This window comes from Rhynchophorus ferrugineus, unplaced genomic scaffold (genome assembly GCF_030347505.1).
Source record: "Rhynchophorus ferrugineus isolate W39M unplaced genomic scaffold, kcgeb_rfMv2 rfM2, whole genome shotgun sequence".
NCBI lineage: Eukaryota > Metazoa > Arthropoda > Insecta > Coleoptera > Curculionidae > Rhynchophorus > Rhynchophorus ferrugineus.
The window spans coordinates 10327094-10349089 of record NW_027472581.1 but is presented as its reverse complement, the minus strand read 5'-3'; the positions used below and the strand labels follow the sequence as shown (position 1 = coordinate 10349089).

Here is a 21996-nt window from a genome sequence, read left to right as displayed (position 1 = left end):
AAGACTAATATATTTAAGCTAAAATTAAGATTACACTTATCCCTTAACCAGTTCGTGCGGCTTGGTTCGTTTCAATATTCTGATTCTTGTGTCTTATCCAGTAGCTGTATGGCTTAAACGTTGCTGTGATTTAGCAACCTTGTTTCATGTTTTAAGGCGAAATCTTGAATTACTTCGTGCATCCATTTGATTCCGAGATCATAGTGCAGATTTTCGTAGATTGCGTATAAACAAGCATTGGTAACTAATCATAGAACTTTGTTTAGGGTGCGTTGGATTACTAGTTGGTTTGATGTTTTAGTGCAACCCCATATTTGCACCCCATAGGTCCAAATAGGCTTTATGATTGAGTGATGAACCAATCTCTTTGGTTTCAGATCAAGTTGAGAGCATCTTCCGACTAACCAGTACAGTTGCTTGACTGTGGGTCTAATTTGCTCTGCTTATTGCCTCACATGATGTTTCCAGTTTAACCTACCATCGAGATATATTCCCAAGTATTTAGCTGATTCTGCTCAAGGAATCGGGCATCCGTCATGTGATATAAAAAAATTATTGTCAATTCGCCGCAACGCAATTAAATGCCATTGAATAGAAATTTATCGAGAAAGTTTGACTTAAGTGTTAAATACTCTTTATCACTTAATAGAACTTTATTGTTTATTTCTGCCAACAGAATCATATCAACTAGATAAAACCGCTCAAATAAACACGCAATATTTTTCAATTGTTGAATGCTCAAGTACTACTGGTTTGCGAGTTTCTTTCGTATTTAGAATGAGTTTATGCCATGTGTGTATAACTCATTGTTTTCGGATCCTTGTACTCTGTCGACCCACTAGTCGTTTTGATACCAATATATGTATCAATATAATTATTTTTATAATATTGAGGTGAATATTAGTCGTACGATGTATGATAAAACCTCAACGCTCTAACCCTGCACAGATGTAATTTTCAATGAAAATTTCATTCAGTCACTGTCGCTTTCTGAGTCCCTATTCAACTAAATAACAAAGCTGTTAATTTTCAATATATCGTTAGGGTTTGTATATGTTGACTCGGTGAATGGAGGTAAAACTAAATGAAACAGAGGTGTTTACATGTTGTGACCGTTATTTATTGTTGTAATATAAGATGGGGAAATACAAATAGAAAAAAGGGATCGGTGCTAGGTTTGCCTGTAGACGAGGCTTGGGCGGTCGATGGTGGCACGTCTGAACTGGACGATAATCAAACACTGATATGAATGAAATTACCCTTCCATAATTTCCCAGATAAATGTCTCGGGGTTGCCAGATACTCGTTATCGTGTATAAGTTGACGTTGCTGACACCTTGAAAGTTTTCAACATCTCGGATTATATCTGTGGGTATTTTTGTAGATCGTTATTACACGATGTAAAATTCGACATGCCTCATATCTAACACTTGTTGCCATGTAACAGGTAACTTCAGTATATCTGAGAGAATTCATCCAAAACAAGTGTTATTTTAGACTATGCTTCTTTCTTTCTGACCTGCATGTTTATCGTACGAGTAATAATTATTTCCCTTACGCCATATCAATACAACTGAATTAAATATGCAGTGATAGGGAGGGAGATATAATAATCTGGGGCGATATTGTTCTGTCATATGATATCATGTGTTTTTTTTTCAAGCTTATTTCTAAGAAACTAATTAAACATTTCTTTTATATTTAGCAAGTAACAATTCGAAATAATAAAAACAATGTTTACCTATATTTACCTTAAAACCATATTTAACAACGATGTATGAAGGGATGTTCTACATCCCTCAGAGAGCTACATATCTTTATATTTTCTATTGATACTTTCCAGACTAACAGTTTCCTCTGAAATAATTGTACTAAATTATATTTATATTGAAATATAATTTAGTACATTTTATAAATTTCATCTCTGATATAATTCATCTCTAACATCAAGATGATCTTGATTCATCACCTGCTTTCTATGAGGACGGTTGAATTTCGGTGAACCATAGATTTTTTTTTCAGATATTTTACTGTCACTGCCTACACTAATATTAAATTCAGCCGACAACATTTCCGATAAATCCGCAGAAGCTTAATAGTTAATACTATCGATAATTACCCCTCTAGCATATTTTACTAGCAAGAGGGGGCCACCACTAACTTGTGTCAGTTCAAATTAACCGGTTAGAGATGCAACTTTTTTCTGCAATTTAATATTTATTAAAACAAGCGATGCCTTGAATATTATTACAAACTTTTCACATTTTGTAGGCTCATCGGCTACGTATTCGAGAGTAACAGACAGCATTGTGCCTCTTTTTAACTAGAATAAAATGGGAAGGAAAATACTTTCTTGGTGATTTAAGTTCAGTGTTATTTTGACTATATATTGTATCACAAGCCCGTTAACCGTTAACGAACCCTCAATAAATTCCTGTTCTGGCGAGAATGACGAGATAAACAAATTTTTGGTGAATCCACAATTTGTCCTACGAAATATTGTTGAATTTCAAACTTTTACTAAATTACTACCGCTGTACTACGCTTTTGTACATTTGATAAAACTGAGTCTTAACAACAAATATAAATAGAAACATTTTTATTTTACATTAAGCGTAATATGATCATGTAGTATATAAAACATGAGAGTTCGTAAAATGTATAGCCCTAGACCAACAAGTCAATATTTTTACAAATGCTGTAAACCAAGGAACGAGCAAAAGCAAAACAAATGAGACGCTGTCCGCCTGAAAAGTTTAGTCGAGTGCCGACGTAAGATAACTCCTTATCCACACGGTAGATTGAGTATTTAGAAAAGCCGTTTCCCACTAGCCAGAAGAGGTTTTCCAACACCGGGTTGGAAAAATAAAGAATTGTTTGTACGTGTACCAACTGCGAACGTCTCGGTCGACTTGGTATTAATTTAAAAACGTGAAGAACTAAAACGAATTTCCGACCAGGAGTATGTTCCATTTATGGAAGGAATTACCGAAGATGTGCCGGCGCCAAAGAAACCGTTAAAAATTAAGTTATTTTACTGAATTTTTAAAGTTCTTCCGTCAGAAAGCTCTTTACTCTATATAATTAACTAAACCTATTTCGAGTGCATTATATCTAATAACTAATTATAAAAACCCAGTATTTATAATAATAATGCTACAGCAACTAAACATAATAAAGTATTGAAATTCTTATCAATAATTAGCCTCACGGTCTTATATCTAATATGTCTACCAAGGAAACCAATCTCACTCATTACATCATTCAGTCATAAAACAAATGGTGCCTACACATAACCTCGATTTCTTAAATACAGTCCGTAATTTGTAACACCTCCCTCCTAAAGAAATTACCACGGGGATGTTGATGATCGTTGTCCTGTTTGGACCGATTATACTTGTTCTTGTTGCTTATACTTCTTAAAACATATTTAAGTATCGCATATACCTTTGTCCGCCAGATATATTAATTTTTTTTGTTACTGATTATTCTGTTGTATGTCTGACTCTTAGACATATTTAATATTTTTGATTATTTAGAATAATAAAATATATAACATTACAGTTTAATTTTAACATGAAGTATTCAAATAAAATTTAATTCAGTTATATGTCACTTAATATATAGGCCTAATTAAGTGCTAATTTATTTGTTATTGCTTTATTTCATTGCATGTATATTATTTGAAAAGAGTGCTTTTAAACCAGTAAAAATACCATCAACTTTTTTAAGTTAAGAGATTAAATAAATAAAAACTTGTATTGTATTTATATTAGCTGTTCCGGGACATTTCTTTAAGTACATTTGGTATGTCCATATAGGTTTCAATACTTGTTTATATAACAGCAATTAATTATGTACCGGTAGTTGTGATTTTCTTCCAATTAACCAATATATATTTCTATATTCAACTGCAGTTCTTTTATTTTCTTTTTTACATGTTCCTTCCAGCGAAGTTTTGCATCAAAATTCATTCCGAGATACTCAGTGTGTTGTTTCCGTAACATTTTCTCTAACTTATAAACATTGACGTCAGATCATATCTTATACAACGTGGAACAAAAGTCCCGCTACCATATTGAGTGCCTATAACTTTGCTCAAAGAAAAGATAATTAAATTTGGTTTTCACAAAAATTTATTTGGTCTTTCGTTTGTTTTCGTTATGATTGAAAAATTATATCGACTAAATGGTGACCGCGATTCGCTATACAACGTTCGGCTATTTGTAAGTCATTTTTCATGATATCCTGCAAAATCTGAGGCTGAATTTCTTCAATTTCGAGACAAATATTGTCCTATAAGATGTTGAATCGTTTGGGGCTTATTCTCATAAATTTGGATTATATAAAACCCCATAAGAAAGAGTCTGGTGCAGTTAAATCCGAAGATCTGACTGGCCATGGTAAATTGCCACTTCGCAAAATTAGTGTTCGTAGAAAAACATCATTCAATAATAGGATTATTAACGAGCTGTATGTGCTGTGGCTTTCTAGCCTTTAGTCTTCCATTTTATACACAAGAAAATTTTCGAAGCACGTGTTGGTACCCTTCTGCAGTAACTGTAACTGCAACACCTTGGTCATTTTCAAAAAAATAGAGATCAATGATGTTTCCAGCATGAATATCATACTATAGAGTTATTTTTAGTGGATGCGATGATGTTTCAGGAATTAATTGAGAATTCCCAAAACCGACTATTATGTTTATTGAGATGGCCATTGAGAAGAAAATGGTACTCATCGTTCGATATCAATTTATACGAAAAATCGTCAATTTCACCAGACAGCCTTAGCATTATATAACTGTACTCAACTAGTTTAGAATTTTTGCTTTAATCTACGCGTAAAAATGTGTAATTGAGAACCACGCCTCCGAATTGATGTTTATAGAGAAAAGATCGCACACCAGAGCCCCATTATCAGCGTTATGAGACGTCCGTTGCCTTCCAGAACGAGGCCTGTCTGCTGTGTTGGCGTACTGTGGAAAATTTGCTTGTAAATGATAAATTGTGGTTTTATGAGGCACTGGACGATTTAGGATATTTTTGAAGCAATTTCTGCTGTGACAATGATGCAACGATTGGTTTCAATAATTGTCACTATTTCTTTTCGTTCTAACAAAAATCTTTAATATTTAATACATATATATATATATATATATATATATATATATATATATATATGAATTTTTAGCATCGTCCGATATATTGTCAATTAGTGTATCCAATGCACGTCATCAAAATGTATGACCATTATGCTACATCCAACTGAACTTCATTTAAGCACATATCGAATGTTATAGACTCATTCGGTTACATGTTCCGACGCATCAGTCAGAATTCTCTCCCTTTTTGGACTAGAGAAAGATGACAAGGAAAGAAGCCCTCCAAATCTAAGACGAATTTTATATTTTTACAAACAAATTGCATTTGACAGTAAATTCGACTTCATCTATGAGATGTCATGCGTGCTGTTTTACTACAATACTGAATAGTGAAAAAATGTAGACATAATCTAACTTGTGTATAGTTTCGTAACGCAATTTAAAAAAAAAACTGTTAAAATACTAATAATATTATAATATATTTTATAAAATATTTACACTTACTTCAACTTTCCTTCCCTTCACTTTAGATCTGAAACATAATAAAACGCAGCGTTATATTTCTATAAATAAATATAAAATATAAGCAATTATATTATATGACAGCTACAAATTAGCCAGGCTGCGTGCAATTCGTTAAAAAAATTACACAGTATACTTAACACGTAGCTATATTTCTCTAATTATATAAAGCAACTTTTTTGTTTACATTGTATATTCATTTAATGTGCTAATTTTATGTAAGTTATTTTTACTTTAAAATCTATATATAGTAAATAATATATACCTAACAGCTCATATAAATAAAACTACCCCTCTACTTTATAGATTACAGCTATAATAAATTGTCGCAACTAACATCCACGATATTTTGGAGAACTGTTCTTCAGCAAATTTTAATGCTATTTTTGTATTTTTCAATGTAGTAGGAAAGAAAGGAAATAATGATTAATAACAAAATAAACACATCAAATAGTATTTGGTTAAATAAATTTTTATTGCATAGCTGGTTTGTAAAAGTAGTATAGTCTCAAAAAAATAAACATAACAAACTTAATAAGAAATATACTGGTTACTCTAATATAAAAACAAGATAAAAACCTTAATATTTTAAACCTTAAGTTAATGGTCCGCCGTATTTAACAGTTACCAACGATTTGGTTCAAGGAGTGAAAGGTATCAGATTGAGTTAAGAAAACGTATCTTCACCGCAGGTATCAAAAATAAAGACTTATAGGTAATATTATGTTTGTAATGAATTTGTTCTTTGGTTATATTCATTTTTGATTTTTTTAAAGGCTTTCAGTCGCTTCCATTTAGTTCTAGTATTCTCAGTATGCTCAAAATTAACAAAAATGGCGTAGACAGTACTAAAAAGTCACTATTGAAAAAAAAGTAATATCTAAAAAAATAACCGGTCATTTCAGCCTTATATCAATAGCTTCCCCCAAAAACAATATTCCTGGTTTACTGTTGGACTTAACAGAAGAAATAGTGGAAATTGTAGTTGAATTGGTATTGGAAATGGTAGATGCGTGTGTGTGTGCTATAATAATTACTAATAATAATATATTTACTTTATAATAATATGTTATACAACTTACATGACGAAAAATTAATTCAAAACATATACTTTACACAGATACAATATATACATAACTCTAGAAATAATATCGGCGTGACTGGGATCATTTTCCTTATCCGGTTTTACACTATTGCCTAGAACATCCACAAATTCTAAACAATCACAAACATAAACACGACCATGCCCCAGCAGGATTCGAACCCGAGGCTATCGCAACAGTAGGAGGACCGTCCCATCACTACGCTACCAAGCCGGCCAAAGCATATTCTACTCAGATATATATAATATCTAATGTGTAATTGGATGCCAAATAAAATTCATATTGTATGAAATATGAATATTATATCATGATTATCTTCATATTAAATCATAGTGTATGAAAGTAAATATTGAGAAACTATTTAGTCTAGATTAATGAAATGACTAAATAATATACGTGGGCATAGAGTTTGTAGGTTAATTAGTACATGGCATAACATTAAATGTGAATACATTTAACCTCAGTCGCAGAATTGTAGGTTTTTTATTTAGTCTAATTTATTCCAACTTTATACTTCGTCCATCAGATCAATCAACTCTTAACAGTAGATATCAACATAAAAATGGCTGAATTTTGCATTACATTGTCGTGCAATAAATATCCAACTTCCTCTTCCTTCATCATCTTCAACTTCTTCGACTTTTCTCAAATTTCTCCGAGGATTTCTGGTAAACAAATGTTTATTATACTTTCAGAATATACTGTCCTACACTGCTCTTACACCAGTGTATTTTGTTGGATTTTGGCTAATCTCGAGACACAATACATCCTTGGAGCCCAAGTCATAATGTTTGAACTCATAAGAATATATCCACGTTTCACCTCTTATATAGATATTTTATATAGTTTTTTGTGTGCCTATAACGTATTATTTTAATATGAGTGCATCAAATGACACCCTTTCTGTGAGCATTTGTCAAATTATCTTAGATGATCCTAGGCGATTAAATATTTTTAATGCCAAATGATCGTGCAATATATTATTGATGCTTGTCATATTACTGCCCAAGTATGGCTCAACCTTATGATGTATCACATGACGATCTTGCTTTATTAAGCTACAAATAAATTAGGTATTTTAAGAGCTTTGATTGCTATACTAACAAAAGTAGAATAAGTCATTTTGTAACATGAACACTATTCTATCATCAATATGTCATCATGCATCATCATATATCAATATACCATAAATTAAGATATCAAGAGCCAGCTTAGTGTACCTCGTAGTGTAATATAAATATGAAGATTATCAAACTACGTAAAAAGCAACAAAAATAATAATTTAAAGGACAAAAAAACTTACGTTTAGATGAATTAAATGAAATAGATAGTTATTAACAATATTTATTTTAAAAGTAGCTTCAGATAAAGGAAAATTTAGAATTTAATTTGCTATCTTAACATGAAAGGAAAGACTCTATGTCTCTATCCAAGGAATCATAATTAGCTGCCGACCAAAATAATAATAAGGATGCTTCAGTATGGGGGTCTTATTCAGTTTCCGAATCGCATAGTTTAGTATATCCGAAAAAATAATAGATATGTTCGCTACATTTGATGATACTGCGATATTTTGCTTGGTTGACATATTCACAAAAATATCTTAAAATTTTCTGGATTATAAGATCAAGTAACTTTGTAAAAATATAATTTAAAAATCTTCAAATGCTTTTTATCCATATGAAATAAGTATGAAATTTTTCGGCCAATACCATTCCGGGAATCTTACTCCAAAATCTCCAATTACTTTTTGGATTTCTCCGACATATTTGTCGATATAATAATAAATATAATTATTGTTTGTAAGTTATCCACAATATTTGGAAAATGACTCAGATTATTTAGTTGCAGGTGTTCTATTCTTCCTGCAATCCTGAATTTATGACTTAAATTTTTTTTAAAGGTATATTATAGATAAACGTATTTTAAAGTGTCCTTTGACTTCCTCTCCACGGCCCTTATCATTAAACCTATCGACTAGAGAGTGACCAACTTGAAGATCAGACCAGAAGACATCCGGCCTAAGGACACTCTTGCCCAAGCACAATCACGAATGTTAAACAGTCACAAACATAAATTTACGACCATGACCCAATATGATTCGAAACCGCGGCTATCGCAACAGCACGAAGACCCTCCTATATGTTGGTGTCAATTGCCTTTTTGAAAATGTTGGTTTTACTTGTTTGATTTTATTCTTCGGAACATCATCTCAGAAATAGTGATGAAACTTACTTATCAAGACGGAACATTACTGTTTGCAATAAACCTCCGAATTTACACTTAATTAGATTAATGTTATTAGCAAAAAACATCATTTTACCTTAGTGCTTTTCAGGTTACATATTATAATATACAATATAATCATGAGATTCTTAAGGATTATTATTTTATTATTACCCTAAACCTATTAATTAACAAATTAACGCTTTATATCGACCATTCTCGAATCTCATGCTAATCCATAATAACCTTGTAGTCTGATAATTAATATTCGGGACACTAGTACAAACCGTGAGTCTCCGAAATTGAGCTACTCATATCAATTATGGAAAATACGTGCGTATAGAAATGACCATTAATTTGACAAGTTATTAGAGTATCCGTTCAGTCCATTTGGATAATTAAGATTTCCATTGCTGACATATTCGACGGACGAAGAAAAGGACAGCTGGTTAAATCAGAGTCGATATCGAAGCATAACATATCTGTCATACGTGGAAACGCAATCAATGGGCAGATAATTCTTCGCGTGCATGCCCTCTGTGGAATATTAGGAAAATAAATATCGGTTGTATTAACAGGGTAAAAATAACTCTGTTCGTCGCTTAATGAATGTGTAATCTAAAATAGTCTAAATATATTCTTGGAACTTTCATAATAAAATATATAAATCTATCGTTCTATATTTATAACTTATATCAAAGGCAATTATATAAAAATAAATTATCAGAGAATATTATTTAATCCAACTAAATCAAAAATAACACAAAAAAAATTATTATCGACATATGAATAATTCAATAAAACCGTTCTCTAAAATCTGTTAATATGACTCAAAATTTAATAAATATTCATTTTAATTTATATCTAACTTAAACATTTTAATTTTGAGTTGATTAAATAATTTTAACATTAACCTATTCAAAATTCATTGTGCAAGTTACTTTTACTTTCAAATATCAGCATGAAGCAGTTTTGCTGAAAATTTCAGTGAATATATAGTATGCCTGGTTGGTTGTAATATAACATAACTAACAACAAAATACTTATATTACGGTAGAATGAACTTTAGAGAAAAAGTGTATACTTTCTTAAAATGATTTATTCAAACTGTCTTTCAATGATATCAATATTTTGATAAAAATCTAATTAATATTATAAGCAAAACATAACACAATATGGATTAACATGTTTTCGACATTTTGGAAGTAATACAATAAAACTAGTTAAATGTTAAATAACTCAGAGCTAATGAGATTTATATAAAGACGTTTAAATGAGGGATTCCTTAGTATCTGTATTCACTGTATTCACTAGACACGGCTTGACCCAGTCGATGCCAAATAGCCAAGAGGACCAGCACATTTTATGAATACTCATGGAATGAATTGATACGAAAAAGAAAAAAGCAGCGATGGACGATATCGAAGAATAATTAATTTAAATAATTTAAAATTAAAACATAGTAATGACATAATCAGACTTTTACAATGGTAAACAACCAGAAAAACAATAATCTTGTATTCAACTAAATTCCTCATAATCTATTTAAAAAATGGATTAACGCTTTAATTCAGATTGATTCATCGCATATTTTCCAGACAATTCGATGAATATTACTATAGCTGGCTTGGTTGGCACAGTGGTAAAGACGACACGATGGTCCTTCTACTGTTGCGATAGTCGCAGGTTCAAATCATGTTGGAGCATTGTCGTTAATTTATGTTTGTTATTGTTTAACACTTGTGATTGTCCTTAGGCAAAAGTGCGAAATCCGACAAGGAAAATAATCCGAGTCACGCCAGCAACCAGGCTGGGTAAGCCCGGATGTCTTCTGGGATGATTTCTAAGTTGGTCACTCGCCAGTCGGTAGGCTTAATGCTGAGGACCGTGGATCGGAGCACACGTTAAACAGTAGGTCCAATCCAGATAAACCTTCATTGATAAAAAGGAGACTTTAACATAATTAAAGTAATATTACTACTTTTGGTTCTCCAGTTCTTGGATACAGCAATTGAAAAGGCTATTAACATTAACACGAAGATGTAGTTTTTCCTGATTATAGACAGAATATTGCTAATGAAATGATTTCGTCCAAATTTTCAAAAATGCTCTCTATGTTTTTCAACAGCCAGTTAGGTATATAAATCAAAATATTTGTTAAATATATGTCAGTATATTTTTAGTTGTGCGCATTGATTTTTTAACTCTCTGTACGTTAAACTCAACAGGCCACGTAGCGTGCTCGAGGAATAAGTATTTTTAAATTGATCGGCTTATTAGCAACTTGAAACTTTAATATAGCTCGACGGCATTTCTGACTAGGTACAAATTCCATCGCTTTTTATTAACGACTCATTATATTTATAATCGGTATAACTATAAGAACTGTTAGAACTGAAACCAACATTTGCCTGTTCGTCAACTAAAAACAGATGGTCACAAAATAATAAATTTTACATTTTTAAATTAATCAATACTCCTAATCGCTTTATATGAAAATTCTGTAACCTTTTTCAACCACCTTCAAAATCGTTTACATGGGCTAACATATTCCCACCTCTATCTACTATTTGCCCGACATAGTACATATTTACCATTTACGCTTAGCTTTGGTGCCCTTCGGAAGAGTGTAAAAACATTTTAACATCACTGTATTTCTCCTTTGTTTGTTCTGCTAATATCCGTATACATCTTTCTTGATAATACTAGATTTAATCACTGCATTACTATATGTTACTATTCTTTTTTCCTAGCAAATTTTAACCAAATGCTCCTGTATACTCTTAACAATTACATACAAATCTATGCATATAAATCTTTTACACTCTACAATAACATTTCCTACAGTTCTTATATATTAATTATATATTCACCTTTAGTTGTTTCTACTCTCATCACCCTGTCTTAGAAATTGGCAGTATTGAATCATATATTCAGAAAATTTTATTCAAGTCAATAACTAAACTGTTAATTTTCAATCTATCTAATTTGTTCACAATTCCATCATTAGTAAATTTCTTTTCCAATGTGTTTGATAGAGTTCATCAAATCTGAAGGTGTTATGAATCATTCCTGTTCCAACATCAAGTAAAATATATCTGCAGTGAATTATTAATAACTGTTATGACTAATAAAACCTAATCAATTATTATTCCAACGTTTATATTTTTCTTTTAACATTTCTGTCAACGTTTTCTGTCTAACTTGTCATAACACAATTTTTATTATCATCTTGCCATGAATAACATAATGGTCCCATTCTAAAATATTCACGTCTCATCTAAATACATAACTTGAAATAATTAGTCTTCCTTAAGTTTATTATATACTTTTAAAAATTGTATTCTTTTAAAAGGAATATCCAAAAGTTCCATGAAACCTCCTCTATACTTTTCATATTTACAGTTTTCCTTGTTTGTATTGAAAAACTACTCACTGTTTTTATATACTTTATATAATTAATCGCTGATAGAGCCAACATCAAGCTGATCTTGATTATATTTTTAATTTTTTGAGATATTTATGTTACCGTGTCCATACTAATATTTGGTGCAGCTGAAACGCGCTAATAATATTTTCAATAAAATTCGCAGCAAATTAATATTTAACTGTAAAAAGGCTCTATTATCTCGTTTCTGTTCAAAGTAACTCATTGGAGATGCAATCTGTTCCGTTTGACTGCGGAATTCGAATCAATCAATCAAAGTAATAATAAGCAACGATTTGAAATTTATCAAAACAAGCAAGGTATTAAAACAACGCTTGCCTCTTAAATAACCTCTTATCACTATTGTTTTGGCAGGCTAGTTCGGTTACACGTTCGAACTTATCAGATAGCATTGCGTCTCTTTTTAACTAACATAAAATACAAATAATATATAAAATAGTAAACGAGTTTACATAAAGTGGTAGGCAATACATTAAAGATCTTGATGACGTATGTACAAAATAACTTTGGATAGACTAAATATAACCGAATGCTTAAATTTTAATATTATGTTATGAAGATAATTTACGAAATGTTTTTGACAGTAACTAAGATTTCCAAATACGAATCGTACACGACTGGTATCTATAGCGCAAAGCTTTACATGCAACAAGAATTTTCCACAAATTATTCTAGTGAATCATTAATCCAGTTCCGTAGTAATTAATAACCAGATTCGATTTGAATTGTCGAAGAGCAACGCCATAAATCACAAATCGCCCAATAAAACTACATCGAGCAACATCGCATGAACTAAAATATAGCGCGGATGGAGTTAAACAAATATCTTCGATAATTCGATTTGTATGGAAATGCCACTGAAAGTTGGACGCGCTAATCCGGCTTTAGAGCCGTTTTGACATTCGGCCCAATGTACCGACTATCTGGAGCTTTGTCCAGGGATTAGCCATATTTTCATCAAATTTTAATTTGAATTTTGACGCATTGTTTACGGTTCGTCGCTCCAATTATTCCATTAATTGGAACATTCGAACTAGATCGAGTCGCAAACTAAGCTTAGCGGGACTAAGATTAACGAAATTTGCATGTATATTAGAGAAAATGTTCATAATGCGGGCGGAAACTTTTCAAAAACTGATGGTTCTGGCTATAATGATAAAACAACATGACCTACTTAAAATGTAATGTTCTTTATCAGATCAATATGTTCCAAATATATAGATTTTCATTTTAACAATGTAGTCTGATTTTAAATCATATTTTGTTAAAAGCTTACCAAATATAATATCAGAACTTAGGTGCCTATATGTATATTGGTCGATGCTGTCAATTGGCGAATAAAATAATAGTTTTTAATATAGTATTATTGAGTTATTCAGTATATATAGAGGCTTACTGTAGGATGCTCAAAATTATGTTTTTGACTTTCATTACCGAAGTTCGTTAAACACTCTTTGAGACTGATCGTGATGCTGCTACATCATATCCCAATTGCCAGTTTTGTCTTTAACGATTTAAAAGTTGTGATATTGATGTCACTCATAAAGAACATCCTGGAGAATCAAGAAAGTTCAAATACGGCGCAAGACTTACAGGACGAAAATTGAGTTTAAACTCTCAAGAAACTTTCAATACTCCTAAGCATTTTCCAGAAATTCAGCCATAACGAGAAACAGGTGCAATGTCATCTTCTTACATCTCATTACAAAAGTTGTAAAAGATGCACTATTGCAGCTCTATGGGATGTTTTGCCATACCCGGTTTACTTATCAGAAATTGCCACTTCTGCTTACGGTTTCGAAGTACTGAAGAATTTCAATAGTAGAGGACCAACAGCGATCTAGTTCACGACACCAACATATTGCAAGAAATATAGGCAAAAGTATTAAAATAATTGAGGAAAAATTTTTAATTAACATATATTGTATTAATTTTTCTCAATAAAAGCCATGTTAAAGTAAAAAATAATCACGGTACCTGAGAACTCCTAACAATAGCATCATCTATTGGTACTGATTTTAATATTACAAGACTTGCAATTATCTATATTACGATATTGAATTATTTTAACATTTGCCCACTGTAAACGCTCCATAAATACAGTGAAATAATTGAAATTTGGTTGATCACATACCAGTTGTTGGGTTTAATATCACCAATATAAAAGTAATTTTGACATAAACTCAGCACTTAAAAAACTTGTAGGCACAAAACTTGGTTCGTTAACAATAGGAATATATTGTTATGGTTTAGGGAATATACAAGGGTTATACTTATATACAAGGAAGTTATACAAGGAATATACAAAAGTTTCTGAACAATTATCATACTCACCTGACTAGGTACTACATAAACATCACAGAACAATTCAGCATAGTCTGATTTACACATGCTTGAAAACCAAAGAAATGCAATGCAGAGTAGATGAACCGATAAGGTAAAATAACAATATGGGAAATATTTACGCGAATGAAGTAGGTAATGGTGTAATTTTTATTAGTTAGTAAGTAAAAGAAAGTGTATGAAAACAGATAATCTTAAAAACTGGAAAATATGGAATGTTTTGAAAAATAATTGATTTTATTGTTGGCGGTTCTACTACGCAACTTTCGGAATTTCAGAATATGAGTTCTAGTTAGTGAAAAGGGAAGATATTGGAATGAATATGTTTAAAAATATTTAGCTCTCTTCTGTAATAGAAATGTCGCAATATATCCAAGGTATTACTTAAAATTTCTAAATAATAATAAAAATAACTAACTGAAATATAGATTCATAGTATAGATATTGGAAGTTTTACTGTAAGGGGTAGAGAAAAGTGAGAGAGGCGTCGTCGTGATGGTCTTTTGTAGCCCGAAATCGCATGGTACCAATTCATCAGTGTTGCCAACCTTTGAATTTAATATATATGTAATAGTGGTGGCCTAAAGCTTTGTAGCGGTCGCTACAGGATAAAACAAACTGCCCTCGTATATGTCCAAGTTAAAAATAGAACGGAAGCTTTAACATCAAAAACAACTATATATAAAAATAAGCTCTTAAAAAAATTCAATCGGCAAAAAAGTATCGTGTATCCGTTATGTTTAACGAACACCAAAAAATTAGCATTTGATTTATTATGATCGTTTGCCTATACCGACCGTTTAAATATCTATCGTCGAAATCGCATTTAATATTTCTCCAATAAGAAAAACGCAACAAAATATCCTTTCGGAATAGAGCGAGTGCTCGAAAAAAAGTCTCCCCTGCAAATTTTCTTCGAGCAATACAAATCACGCAAGGCAATAAACAGCGCTCTCGCTCACAAATCACTTTTCAAAACGCATAAAAGACAAAAATAACCGCTCCAGGGGATTTTACAGAAATAGAAACAGTCGTTCATCATGCATCCCTGAATTACGTAATTTATGATTTCGTAAGGATTTGAGTTTAAGGCACTCTAACTCCAGTGTATATCATTCAAGGATTGTACAAAATCATATATTATATTTTAATTTGTAATTTGTAACAATAAGACCTCCTATTGTCATAGAACTTATTTTAATATATACAGCAGATAATATCAATATTATGCTACATATATTTTATCCAAAGCAACAGTGAACTTACGTTATCAATATTTATAATATATTGCCTATTGCAGATTGTAAATGGGTTTTGATACTAGTCGATATTTTCCTTCTCATTTTATTCCAGTTTAAAAGAGATACAATGCTGCTTGACACGTTCAAACATGTAACTGAATCAGCCTGCAAATGTCGTCCGGTTTTCAAATCCTGCTGTGGCATGATCGTAAATTTATGTCTGTGATTGCTCTTAGGAAGAATTGTAAAATCCGACAAAAAAAATATCCCAGTCACGCCAGTAACCAGACAGGGTAAGACCGGATGTCTTCTGGGATGATTTCTAAGTTGGTCACTCTCCAATCTGTAGACTTAATGCTGACTACCCTAGTTCGAAACCCACGTTAACTGTAGGTCCAATCCAGATAAAATCTTGTTGGTAAAAAGAGCCGTTAGATTTTTATTTAAATATTATTTTTATAAAAACAACTTCGAACAGGAACGTAGGTAAGGTAAAATTTGTTGGAGAAGTAAGTATTAATACTACTAAATATGCCGGGGTTTTTTTTATTGGAAATATTTTTAGTATTAGCATGGGCACTTTGATTAAAATCTCTCAAAAAGATAAAAACCCTGTAATTTTGATATAAGCTATAACTTTAATAACTGCAAACATACCAGAAATGATCAATTATACTTTTGTCTAAATTGTTTGCAGATATGGCAAATGTTTTAGGGAGAATGTTGAGAGATTAAGTCCAATTTTATCAAGAAAAACGTATCCAGGTAGTAACAGAAGAAACAAATAAGAATTATAGACAGGAAATATGTACAGGATATATATGCGGCAAGCAAACACAGCAACGAAGGAAACAAGAACTAAACGCAAGAATATGTTCTCTAATGAATATAAAATACATCGATTAGGTCGATTAAGCCTTCAGGGGATACCGTAGGCGGTTTAGAAAAACGTTCAATGTAAATATAATGAAACAACTGAAACAAGTTATTATGGCAGTTTAATTAACTTCAGTTTAAGTCATTCGATAATATATGAATTAGATGTACTATGATGTTAAAATAAATTATATTTTATAAGATTTTTCTTTCATTTTTTTATTTATATTGGAATGATATATATCAAGGCTCTAATAACCTAAAAATCAAGAAATGTATTCAACAATTGGTGATATCAAAAATAACATTAATTAACATATTGGTTATATCAGAACACAAACCAAATATAATTGTATAGTTATTAGATACAAAGTTGTTTCTAACAGTTTTAATTCTATTTTCTTTACGGTTATCAGATAGTTTCCATCTTTTACAAGTAAAACAACTTAAATTATCTATACGAATAATGTTAATAAAGCAAAATATGCACGGAAAGATAAATTAGTGGACCAAATTAAATTATAAGAAACACATGGTATGTTTTATTCTATAATAGCATATATCATTATTATTTTCTGGACAAGCATATCATAAAAGTTAAAGGGAAATATAACACATCATTTAGAAATCGAATCTTCTGTTCGCCAAATAGATACGTTCAAACCATTTAACATATACCATGAAATATCCTTGGAAGTCTATCTTTCAAAGTCATTAAATATTAATATACTGCCTATTTGTTAATAGTTTGCCACAAGTTTCAAAAGTTGCGAAGGACACATTGTCACTGCTCAAATAGGAAGTTTTTCCTCACTCAGAGTACTCAGCAAACATGGGTCCTTTCGATTGTCACTTACCTAGATGGATCTAGGATGAAGCTAAAGAAGTGCGAAGATGCAGTAGTGATTAGATCACTGCCAAATCAACATCATCCTTTCGATATAGTATCAATATATTGCCATAAAGATTGGAAAAGTCAAGAAAGAAAGGAAAAATATTCTATATAAATGACTTTTTAAACTGAGGAAACATGGGAATTCATGTCCACACCTAACATTATAACCACCTAAAATGTAGACCGAGTCAGTTTTAGTTGCCTTAGAATACGTTGTTGATTAATAGATAATGATAAATTAAACAATTCTTCCGAAAATACAAAATTCGACCTGGGATCTACAACGTCAGTCAGTTCCGCTTCCATTTTATTGGCCTATAAATTTGCTCAAAGAAAAGATATGTAAGTTTGGTTTTCATAGAAAGTTTATTTAACTTTTACATTTTTTTATAGTTATGGTAGTGACCGCGATTCACTTGCAACTTTCGGCTTTTTTTAACGCGAAAGTTTTTATTTTTCACAACATCCTGTAACATCTGTGGCATCTTACATTTCTGGACGAATTTTGTCTTTAAGATCATTTGGGATCATTATCTTATTCACATAAACTTTTGATTATTCTATTCATTTTTATATGATAGTTATTCAGTAATTGTATTGTTGAACGAGCTGTGTGTGCTGTGGCCTCATCTTGCTGAAACCATATACTATATAGTCCTTGCTCTTCCATATCAGGCACAAGGAAATCATCATGTCCATTCATGTCTTGGTACTGTTCATAGTAACAGTACCTGTAACACTTTGGTCATTTTCAAAAAAATAGAGACCAATGATGTTTCCAGCATGAATGCCACATCATACAGTTGTTTTTAGTGGATGCAATAATGTTTCATGAATTAATTGAAGATTCTATGATCTCCAAAATCGGCTGTTCTGTATATTGACGTAGCCACTGAGAAAAAATGGGCTTCATCGCTCATTATATATACTTAAGCGAAAAATCTTCAATTTCACCACACAGCCTTAGGATTGCATTACTGTACTCAACCCGTTGATCAGGATCTCTCGGTAACAATTTTTAAACTAATTGAATTTTGTACGGAAACATTCTCAAATCAGTTTTCAAAATAACTTAAACTGCACGTAGAAATGTGTAACTGAGAATCACGTCCCCGAAATGATATTTCTGGAGACTCTGCAACACTATCGCGTACCAGAGCCACATTTTCAGCGTTACGAGACGTTCGTTTCGCTTTTAACGATAAATTATTGTTTTGTGAAGCACTGGCCAATTGGTGGCAATAATGGAACGGTTATTTTCAATAAATATTGTCACTATTTCTGTTTGTTGTTGTGGCGTACATTCATCCATGATAATATTTGGGCGTCTACACATCACAATAGCTAAAACGAGATTGAGCTAAATGTCACATAATGTCCAAGATGGCACGCAACCAAAATGGTGACTTTTGCATTTGAAAATAGTGATTTAAATTTTACTTTAATATTATATAAATTACGCTAGTTTGTTTCAGCGAAATATAGTGAAACATGTCATTAAAAATTAAATGGTTTGTTATGATTCAGCTGATCGTAAAGTCGTTTATTATCATTTGGATACGAAGGCAAACCGAGGGATATTTCGCAGACTTGTCTTGTTTTATTTCGTTTAAACTGGACTGTGTACTTGCTATGCAAATTTTCCAAATTAACAAGAAGAGATAAAACTGAAAAGGGGAATACATGAATTATATTCTCGTTCGAAAGCGGGAAAAGATTAAAAACGAGCGAGTTTGATGAAGAATTATGCTTTATCGGTGTTGGAGATTAGAAGCTAATTCGATATTAGTTCTATTGCAGAAAATATCAATAAATAATAAAGCAAATGCGAGTAGATAATAGATGGTGAACAGCTGTGGACTTTGCTACTATATTTTGGATAGCGGAAAAAATATACTTTGGAAATTAAAACATGTTAAACAACAAACTTGCTTTGCATAATTCACTTTGGTAGCTTATTCCCTTTAATAATTAACTGTTCATAGTTATTATTGTATGTTTAATAGAACTTACCGAAGTATTGAAAACACGGATTAGTGATCAAAAAGCAGATACTTTTCGACTAAAAGCAAACAAACAGAAATTTGAAGTTACCGAACATAGTAATGCTGATTCATGAGCTACTGAGCAGTTTTAAATATAAAATCGATCAAAATCCTCATATTAACAAAACCCAAAGTCTCACAAATGCGATATTCCAATGTAGGTACCAGTTTACCATTCGTGTTTCTAGAAGAGAATCCTACAACACCAAATAATGTCAAATATTAATTAGGAAGTTTACTCTTCAGAAAGCACCTGTCCCGGACGCTATAATCATTCGAAAATTTTAAAATATTTCTAACACAAATTCCATTTACTATATTTCCGTCTATCTACTCGTTAGTTGAAGCTATTTGATGTAATGCAAACCAATGGACTGGGTCCAATTATCCTTGAACTAGCCTCGAATTCATACAAATGTTTATTCATTCCATGGCAATCGGTGGATTCAGCACGCGGGTTTCAGTACTTACAATATTGCTACCTCGAAAACCCCGAGAAAAAACTAAATATAATAGCCCTCTGCCATGTTTGGAAGTTGCAAAGTATTTCACAAAAAATATTAAGCTGTAATTTGCCACCGGAAATGTTCTCTTACTGAATGTAATCTCTATTACTCTTACAAAATACGACCTATCTACTCAACATCTAACAGAAAGTCAAACGCACAATTCAAAGCTAATGATTTAAATTTTAATTTTATATAATAGAAATCACTGCAGGCTTGGTTGGCGCAGTGGTAAAGGCGACAGGACGATCCTCTTAGTGTTGGAATAGTCGCGGATTCGAATCCTGCTGGGGCACGAATGTACTTTATGTTTGTTATTGTAAATGTCTTTATAGGCAGCAATGAAAAATCCAACAAGGTATAACCATCCCAGTCGCGCCAGGAACCAGGCTGGGTAACATCGGATGTCTTCTGGGATGATTTCTAAGTTGGTCACTCGCTAGTCGATAGACTTAATGCCGAGGACCGTGGTTCGTAGCCCCCGTTAAATTGTAAGTCCAGTGCAGATAAACCCTCACTGGTAAAAAGGAGACATTAAAATATTTAAAAAAAAACATAGAAATTACTTTAGCTTGTTCTAGCGAAATATAGTGAAATATTTCATTAAAAATTAAAGGGTTTGTTATGATTCAGCTGATAGTAAAGTCGTTTATTATCATTTAGATACGAAGGCAAACCGTAGGTATTATTTCGCTGAGTTGTCTTGTTTTATTTCGTTTAAACTGGACTGTGTACTTGCTATGCAAATATTCCAAATTAACAAGAAGAGATAAAACCGAAAAGGGGAATACATGAATGATATTAGCTCGTTCGAAAGCGGGAAAAGATGAAAAACGAGCGAGTTTGATGAAGCATTATGCTTTATCGGTGTTGGAAGTTAGAAGCTGATTCGATATTAGTTCTATTGCAGAAAATATCAATAAATAATAAAGCAAATGCGAGTAGATAATAGATGGTGAACAGCTGTGGACTTTGCTACTATATTTTGGATAGCGGAAAAAATATACTTTGGAAATTAAAACATGTTAAACAACAAACTTGCTTTGCATAATTCACTTTGGTAGCTTATTCCCTTTAATAATTAACTGTTCATAGTTATTATTGTATGTTTAATAGAACTTACCGAAGTATTGAAAACACGGATTAGTGATCAAAAAGCAGATACTTTTCGACTAAAAGCAAACAAACAGAAATTTGAAGTTACCGACCATACTAGTGCTGATTCATAAGCTACTGAGCAGTCTTAAATATGAAATCGATTAAAATCCTGATATCAACAAAAACCAAAGTCTCACAAATGCGATACCCCAGTGTAGGTACCAGTTTACCATTCGTGTTTCTAGAAGAGAATCCTACAATACCAAATAATGTCAAAATATCTATTAGGAAGTTTACTCAGACAGACAGACATAGCGTCCGGAACAGAAAGCACCTGTTCCGGACGCTATAATCATTCGAAAATTTTAAAATATTTCCAACATAAATTTCATCTACCACATTTCCATCTATCTACTCGTTAGTTAAAGCTATTTGGTGTAATGCAAACGAATGGACTGGGTCCAATTATCCTTGAACTAGCCCCGAATTCATACAAATGATTATTCATTCTATGGTAAAATCGGTGGGTTCAGCACGCGGGTTTCAGTATTTACAATATTGCTACGTCTAAGACACCGAGAAAAACTAA

At 31.9% G+C, this 21996-nt stretch overlaps 1 protein-coding gene across 1 annotated transcript in view; it reads right to left on the bottom strand.

The window, feature by feature from the left end:
- Hs3st-A (Heparan sulfate 3-O sulfotransferase-A) overlaps positions 1–21996 on the bottom strand; it is a 480225-nt gene that overhangs the window by 286525 nt on the left and 171704 nt on the right. Inside the window, exon 3 of the mRNA XM_076393903.1 lies at positions 5609–5636. The gene's annotated coding sequence lies outside the window, so the exon portion shown is untranslated. The remainder of the gene's footprint in view (positions 1–5608; positions 5637–21996) is intronic.